The sequence below is a fragment of the Haliotis rubra genome, unplaced genomic scaffold (assembly GCF_003918875.1).
Source record: "Haliotis rubra isolate DU_JTF1 unplaced genomic scaffold, ASM391887v1 Scf403, whole genome shotgun sequence".
NCBI classification, from domain to species: Eukaryota; Metazoa; Mollusca; class Gastropoda; order Lepetellida; family Haliotidae; genus Haliotis; species Haliotis rubra.
The window spans coordinates 813,715-823,130 of NW_025767084.1; positions in this window are offsets into that span (position 1 = coordinate 813,715).

The window sequence follows — 9,416 nt, forward strand, 5'->3', positions numbered from 1 at the left end:
TTTAAGATAAATTCAATCATGACTTGAAACGAGATTGCAGTGCTTACGAAATGTAACAGACAAAACCAACCATGTGAAAAATATTGTTAGTGAAAACAAGTGTTCCAGAATTGTTTGTGTTCTATTATGAGAAATTATGATACATTGCTTGGTCGTTTAGTCACTGCGACCAATCTTCGATTATTTCAATTAATCAGACCACCACTAGCAGGCAGTTGGTATTCCATCTTAGGCCTTTGTTAATATATCTCTAAATCATATAGTATTTCAACCCAAGACCAATCTTTGAGGCTTGTGACATAAAAAACATAAAGAGAATGTGTATTATAAATGTCACTGTGACCTACTGTTGCCATGGTACTGGTTAGCAAGATTAAGGTTTCAGCTCTGGAGTGAGTTGCTTTAATTTATGTAAAACTGGTCTTGTGATTTTTTTGCATTATTGACTGTACTATTTTGTGACTACTTTAAAAAATAGTGTAATCACACTAACATACTTAAAGACTTAAGCAAAGACTTAAAATGTGTTGAAGGGAGTGTTTTTTTTAACTTTACACAGCATGTTAAACATTTTCAGAGACAAAGAAGTAGTGCATATACTTAGTATAATAACTAGGCAGTTGGTTACTCCATCAAACCTTCTACTTTCTATATACAAGACACAAAACATAGAGACTGTCATAGAAATATTTGGTCTCAGTAGGCAGTTGTAGAGAATGAATACACATATACACTAAATGCCAAAAGAAACGTTACCCTCCTTCCTTTATGACGGAGGTACCTATCTTCAACTGGCGTTGTGATGCGTGGACGTCCACTTCTTGGTCTGTCTACGGTGACCCCAGTCCGTCTGAAGCCCTGAATAAGTCTTATGACCGTGATACGGTGGCATCCGAGGGCGTTGGCAACAGCATTGTATGTCGACCCCATCTGCACCATCCCAATGGCTCTTTCTCTCCCTTCAGCTGTTAATCGTGGCATATTTCTCGTACTTGTGTATCAAATCATGTCTTCTAGGCTCTCTTTATACCCTATAGAATCATTTTGCATGTGAAATGGCTGTAAATACTGTTTGAATATTGCTGCGTTTTGGCGATTGATATTGCTATGTGTAAAATGGAAATGGAAAAATGTTACTTTGCAGGCAAAAATGTTAAAGATAATTGTAGATGTTCCAAAACATTTTTTCACAATATCAAAGACACGTTTTACTTGTTTTCACTAATGCAAATCAGCAGAAAATGTTTTAAAAGACTGAAATCATAGCAATGATTATTTTACATATGTTAAACACTCTACAACAGGTGTTTATTGTTTTAATAGTTGCAAAATGGTAACTTTAAATGGTTTTTCATTGTCCCAAAGCAGAATTTTATTTCAACCTTTCTTTTGGACATCAAAATCACTATTATTGGTTTATTTCGGCATGGACGAATATAGGACAATTTAACTCTCCTGAAAAAGATGCATTTCACCCAAATATGAAAGCATTTGAGATTTTTTTTTCGTGATTTGCATTAGCTGTGTTGTTAAGCTTACTTGTAAACTAAAACCTTCTAAAATATCTTTGATAGTTTTTCAGGAATTCAAAAAGGTATGAGGGTAAAGTTTCTTTTGGCGTCAAGTGTAGATTGGTCCTGAACTTTGGGTGTTTAACGTGCTTATTATGTTATGTTGTCTTGCGATATTTGTGTTAATTTTCCAGCTACACACCATATTTTCATTAAAATCAAATTCTGTACAAGTTATAAAAACTATGTGGCCTTAAGATGATATGATACAAATGATGTGATATTAAGTTTTGCTTGTAGAGCTCTGTATGTATCTTAACATTGAACTTGTTTTGTGCATATGAACCTTTTTTATGTACGCATTTATGTAATCAAGATATTAATATATTCATGATAAGAATATTCACATGTGTGTATATTGTTTTAATGTGAATACACTGTGAGGTGCATGATATAGAGTATGGTTGATGGCTACAGTTATCTATCATTCGTATTTTATTAGTGTACAAGTTACTGACCAGGCAGTCTAAGTAAACTTAGGCTCAGTATTATTCGTTACACTGCTATACTGAATCTAACAAAACCTTGTGGAAGGTCGCGTCAGCTGACCTTTTCAATGGACCAATCAGAACACAGCTTACCAAATCGCGATTCAAGCATGTCAGCTTTCGGAAATATTAGCTAATGATAGCCATGTCAACAGAAACCCAAAAGCGTATATTCTGCAGGTCATATATATGTGTTCTATTTATGCGGGTTTTCATTTGTTATGAGATCAGTGTTGGCGACCGGGGAAGAGAAAATCCATTTTGTAAGTCCCGCCAAACCCTAAATAGTAGCCTTTGTCTGATTGGTTAAATCCGTTCGGCCGTCTCGCGTTTGATTGGACGGTCATAGATCGCTCAAAGGTTACCTGACACGACCTTCCCAAGGTTTTTTTGCTTTAATGAAGAGTTGAACCTGACAATAAGGGTTTCTCATTGCTTCTTCATAGTGAACTACTAAAGTAATATATATGGTGTTCTAGATTTTGACAGACGACATCTGAGATTGTTTTGTTCAAAGACGTATATGGGTCATTTTCAAAATTGGTAGGATTTTCAATTCTTTATTACAGTAAACTCAAACTCCTGAAAATTGATTTAATTTTTATTCAATAAAATCTCAAACACTTATTTATTAAAAAACAAACATGCATGCTCAAATTTACTAATTGGCCTTTTAATTGATACATAAGTAATTACTAGGGTGAGGGAAAGTCCTGACAGTTACCACTTCATAATCAGAAAAAGGATTTTGAAATGTAATTCATAAAATACTTTTGAAGATGGCAAACACAGCTTTTACACCGACTTAATCAAACTTGAAGGTAAAAACTATTATAATGAATCTTGAAAGTGGTATTTTGTATTATTCATTTATTTACCACAAAATAATAGCATTTTTCTAAAACATTATTATGAATATAGCTTTCAACAGGTGAAATTGTCTAAAATAAACATCAGCTACTAAGCCCAGAACATCTTTTGATGACACCAGCATAAAGAGGAGTGTTTCATGTATTATCATGAATTAATTAGAGCAGTCAATTAACACCAGTAACGGTTAGGACAATAGTGGTAACAGTTTGGACAGGAATGGTAACGGGCTGAACATAAACCTTAAACAATTTAATTCAACATAGAAACAGGTAACATGAAAGGAAAATATGACAGTGAAATGTGTATTAGAAATTTTGTAACTTGTAACAAATATGACATGTTTTCTTCCATGCTGTGGTAACAGTTTGGACATTTGTTATATCAATATGAAATTTGTGAATGAATTTAGGCTTTTGAATAAAAACAAACTGTAGCTTCTAAAGAATAGAAAAACACACCTGTCTAGATTGAAAGTCACTTATAATCTAAAGAAGAGTGCAACTGGGGAACGAAAATTGAATGAATAGTAACAGTAAGTTGTGACATTATTGTTAGCGGTCAGGACATCAGTGAAACAAACAAATGTTATCCCTCTAAAAAGTTGCAAAAGATTAAATTTTGAAAGGTACTGCAACAACTATGATACTGTACACATGGTCATGCTACACAGGCCACTGCATAGATATCATTTTGCTGTTGATATTATGGTGCAATATTAGTCTCCACGAAATATACTTCTTTCATTCACTTGGATACCTTTACTTTTTGTTAATCGTGAGATGGTAACACATATTTATCAAATACAAAGGTTTGGCCAACATATAAGCACCTAGCAATATTCAAAGTAAATGGTAGGCTTACATATCTCACAGTTAAAGTTAAAACAGTTTACACCCAAAAAATCTTTAAAGGTTGGAATACAATTAAGTTGTTTTACTACATTTTGTCCAAACTGTTACCATAGATGTCCTAACCGTTACCTTTAATTCATAAAGACTATAGATCTTATAGAAAATAGAAACTTAACGTGAAACTTAAATTCGTTGTGGTTTATAATATTTAAAGCAGATAGATAAGTAAATAGAAATTTATTATCACACCATAGAACATATTCTTCAAAATTGAAATTTATTAAAGAAATGTCCCGGCCGTTACTATTATTTGTCCAAACCGTTACTAGAGACTGTGTTTGTTATGCTACTACATCAATACTCCTTTGAACAGTAAATTTCCATGCTTAAACTTATCTTAACTCTTAATGTAATTATAAATTTGTTATATTTCAAATATTAATGAATAACTTTTTGAAATACAAATCATTTTGTCCTGCCCGTTACAAGGACTGTCCAAACCGTTACTTTGCAGAATGGTAACGGTTTGGACAGTAACGGTTCAAGACAATTTGTAAGTAAATCTAAAATAAAAAAATGAATGATCCCTAAAAGATTTCAAAGGACATGCCTTCCACCTCTTCCATTTCTGGGCAACATATCCATTGAAATTAAAAAAAAAAAGAGATATATTTGACACAAAATACATTGGTAACGGTCTGGACAATTAAGGTTGACACATAACATTTATACTTATTTGATGGTGTCAATTTCTGCAAAATGTGTTGAATCTCTTTATTTCATCTGCTGTCACATGCACAGGGGCTAGCTCAAGCAGACACAGGAAGTAGAATTACAATATAGCTCCTGGGGGAAATTATTGCAGGAATTTCATACACTGGTAACGGTCATTACACAAAATCACAAGACAGGCATGTTACAATTTGTAGAAAAAAACATTTTTAAGTTAAAAAAAAATTAAATGCAGTCTGAGTATGCCTGTTCAATCCTAATTGGCAGAATATGAATTAGTTTGTTTATTTGCATTTATATTTACATTTTTTGTGAACATTGATATTAGGACCGTCACCTCCAGACAGAGCAAATCTGCCAATTTTGACCCTAAAATGTGGCTAAACATAAATTTCAAAATGACAAGACTACTCTGTAAATTTATGACTGAATGGACTTGTTTGTTTGTTTGTGGAACGGATGAAAATGACAGAAAATGACCCATATATTTAAGTTTTGTTTACTATGCTTTGTCTGTATGCAGTGTTCATGTGGTCTCCTTGTGTGAGTGGAAGGAGAGTAACCTCCCTTTCATAAACGTATTGGTACCCTAAGCTGGTCCCCGTCTCACATATCGTAATATATAGTTGGCGCGCAAGGGAGCGGGAAATATATAGGCGAATAACGACATGTGATGGATGAGGTAGTCTATATTTGCCAGTACATGTTTTATCAATACATGTATATCAATGCCCACTATTTTATATCTCAATTCTTATGATGATAAACACCGTATTAGCAAGGGAAGCTCTCGTAAAATCAGCTAGTTTCTATTGAAATAAGGTTAATCATAAATTTTAATTTGGAAACCAAGTCCTTCCTTTTCATTATCCGCCTATATATTTAGCAAATTATACATGGAAATGCGGCAATGTAGGGATGCATGGCCAACTTCAAATATTTTCATTTCCCGCCAAAGTCAAACGGCCAAAGAAAAGTCAAAGCAAAGTCAAAAGGGCCATAGATCAAATTTAGTTTATATATTGTATATGTTTTATTATATTTGTATCAATATGTAGTATCAAGAATCTCATTTTGAATGGCTGGTGATAAGTATTTGTTTCTGATTGTGCTGTTTTGCAGATGACTGTTCAATAACTCTCCGTGCTTTGCACGATAATGCAAGAGGGCTACGATATTGCTTTTCTCGGCATCATGACCCCTAATAGCAATGTTCTGTCTCCCGCACAAAACGAGTGTCTCAACTAGTGTTTTGAGAATTGAACGATTTCTCTCAACGGTTGCCTTGTGCGCATTAGAAAATTGGCAACAAATATTATCCTGTTTATGACTGACAATTGTTCTATAATTCAAAGATTTCTTGGCACAAAAGTGATGGGAATCAAGTTTGGTATGTCTCTTAACAAGTGTCCCGATATTGGCCCATGGAAAATATTGAACCCCGATATTTTCGCCCTTGCTAATGAAGCTTAGTCATTTTTATATTTACTGAAGCACTGGTAAGATATTCACAAGGTGACTAAATATATAATCTCATTACACAACACAGTTTTGCAGCTTAAGATGATCAGTGTTTGTTGGAAAACCCATCTCTTGATCTATTGCTTAATCAACCTTACTTACAATAGTCTGATTCCCAATAATTGTCGGTCAAACTATATGATTAGAGCCATGACGTGAAACTGTCTTTTAATAGGTTTAAACACTGACCTACAAGGGGCGTCAGTAATCATTCCTCTTCGACAACATTATTTGACTAAAATATAGGTGGTTTGGTTTGGTTTGTTGTTTATCGCCCGTCAGCAGTATTCCAGGTATACGCAATTGGGTAGACTAACGCTTATACTTAGTCTCTGACCAGGTATACGCAATTGGCTAGACTAACGCTTCTAATTAGTCTCTGACCAGGTATACGCAATTGGCTAGACTAACGCTTCTAATTAGTCTCTGACCAGGTATACGCAATTGGGTAGACTAACGCTTCTAATTAGTCTCTGACCAGGTATACGCAATTGGGTAGACTAACGCTTCTAATTAGTCTCTGACCAGGTATACGCAATTGGGTAGACTAACGCTTCTAATTAGTCTCTGACCAGGTATACGCAATTGGGTAGACTAACACTTCTAATTAGTCTCTGAATATATAAAATTTTGATGGTGACAAACAAATTGAAAACGAGCCCCAGGACCAGGGATTCAGAACCTGAACCTGAGTAAATCTAGACTTGCTTTATTTAGGGCTTTAGCACTGCAGATAGGGCTTGGCAGTAGGGAAAATAATGTGGTTCTGTGACAGACTAGCAATTGGGATACGATGACATATATCAACCAGGTCAGCGAGCCTGATAACCCGAGCCGTTAGTCGCCTCTTACGACAAGCATGGGTTGCTAAATACCCAGGACCTTCACGGGTAAAATCTACATGACCTTCAGACAACGTGCACTCTCAGAATGTAAGCGCAAGAAAGCGTATCCATCCGCGATGACCCATGGTGTGTTTTCTTCATTCTTTTATGGAAAGGAAAAATACTCTGCTCGCTGACTGGTTGACACATATGTCATTGTATCGATGTTCATGATGTTGATCACTGGATTGTCTGATTCAGACTCGATTATGTACAGTCCACTCTCATATGAGTGCGGCGTTAAACACCAACCAACCAACCAACAATACAGTCGTGTCTGGGTCAGGCAATAAAGTGACCTTCAACTCACACATTTTGATACGATAACATGCAATCAAGTCATAGGCACCCGACTCTGATATATTTATAAGTATGAGCTTATATCTTATACATATAGGTCATACATACATATCAGAGTCAGGCGCCTATGGTTTGACCATCCGGTTTCAAAATCGATACAAACTAAATGTCTCAGCTATTATATACAAATCAGCAAAAGAAACGTCAGTTGGGAATTTTCCTTCGCAGAAACGGATAACTGTAAACTCATTTAATGTTTTGATTGTATATTTTTGACAACGTCTCCAACTTTACCTGAGCAAAGACATTCCTTCCCAAACTCAGAATGGAACCCAGGAAATGGTATCAAAACCGCAACCTGATCTCGGAGATGGTACGGTGTTCTCTATGTTTGTCATGCAACTCATGCTGCACGTGCTGTTCACAAGGACCAGCCCTATAAAATGCACCCCCAAACCTGGTTGAAACATTCACATTACAACGTCAGTAGGATGCCCCTTCTCACGACAGCTCAGAGGAACCAGGCGCTAGGAGACTGGAAGCTGGCCACACTGCACAAGCCGTTCCAAATCACTTCCAGGACAACGTTTGGACCATCTACAGGCTGCAGCAACGTTTCCGGGCCACCAACACCACAAATGATCGCCCCCGTACTGGCAGACCAAGAGTGACGAAACGACGCCAAGACCGCCATGTTGTGCGACAGCATGTACAGAATCCCTTCATGCAGGCATCCGAAACAGCACGCCAGACAGTGGAAACACACGGAAGACCAATCAGTACTGATACACTACGCCGACGTCTTAACAGCGGGGACCTCCATTGCCGTAGACCTTACCGGGGACCTATCCTCACCCCTCGTCATCGGCGTGAACGTCTACTGTTTGCCCTACAACACCAAAACTGGCGATACAGGCAATGGAGAACTGTTTTGTTTACTGATGAGAGTCGGTACTGCGTATATCAACTGCAGATGGCAGAACAAGGATATGGCGACGCCGTGGCCAGCGTTACTCAGACCAATGTGTTATGGAAAGAGACTCATGGGGAGGTGCAAGCATCATGGTATGGGGTGGAATAGGCCTGAACCAGTGAGTGGGTCGTGTGGTGTTCCGGAACCTTGGTTCAGGGAGAGGAGGCGGCATCACAGCGGTGCGCTACATCGCCCAAGCTCTCAGACCCCACGTCATACCACATTTCGCACGTCACCGGAACAACATTTTACAGCATGATAACGCCCGGGCCCATACTGCCAGAGCTACACGGGACTTCCTACAGCAGAACGGTGTCAACATTATGCAGTGGCCAGCCCTTAGTCCTGATTTAAATCCAGTTGAACATCTTTGGGATGAAATTAAGAGGAGACTGAATAATGTCATACCAAGGCCGAACACAGCCGATTTATTGCGCCAGGCCTTTCTCAGAGTGTGGTTCAAGGTGCCAATGGCCTTCATCAATCGATTGGTGCACTCCATGCATAGACGCTGTGCTGCAGTTATTGCCTCTCGTGGTGGTCACACTAGATACTGAAGTCAAGAGTCTGAATGAACTGCAAACGTTCACGTGATGTCTTGAAATTGTACTGAGTTATTAATTGATGTGTCAAGATATTGTACACAAATAATGTTTTTGATCGGCTTATTATGTCCATTTCTGTAATGATTTGATTACAGTGCCTATCTAATTTTTAATTCGTGCTGACGTTTTTTTTTGCTGCTGAGTATATATGAGGAACGAATTGAATGACAGCATTGCCAAAGGTAATATTTTTTTGTAATTTTATTAGGGAATTAAAAAAATAATAAAGAGATGGGATGCTTTTGGAAGTAAATATTTGCGTATATGTAATTATACTGTTACAAGTAATTATATGTATAAAAGTTACATAAAATAGTCATGTTCAATAGACTGGGATTTTAAATAATATTTTCCTAGTTCTCAGTTGATTTTTATCATTATTTTGGTTACAGAAACTGCTGCTCTATTTTGCCACCAAGATCTTTTCCGCCATGTTTGTTGTGAGAGAACGCAAAACCGAAACTGCGAAACCTGCCTCGGAGGTGGTTTCGAAGTTTCAGAACCTGGTTTAGGTTTCGACATAAACGAGTGCATGGTTTTCCAGAAACCAAAACCGCTTTAGCATAATCGAATAGGCCCCTATAGCTAGTTACACTTGATGACCCTGAAACCGCCTGA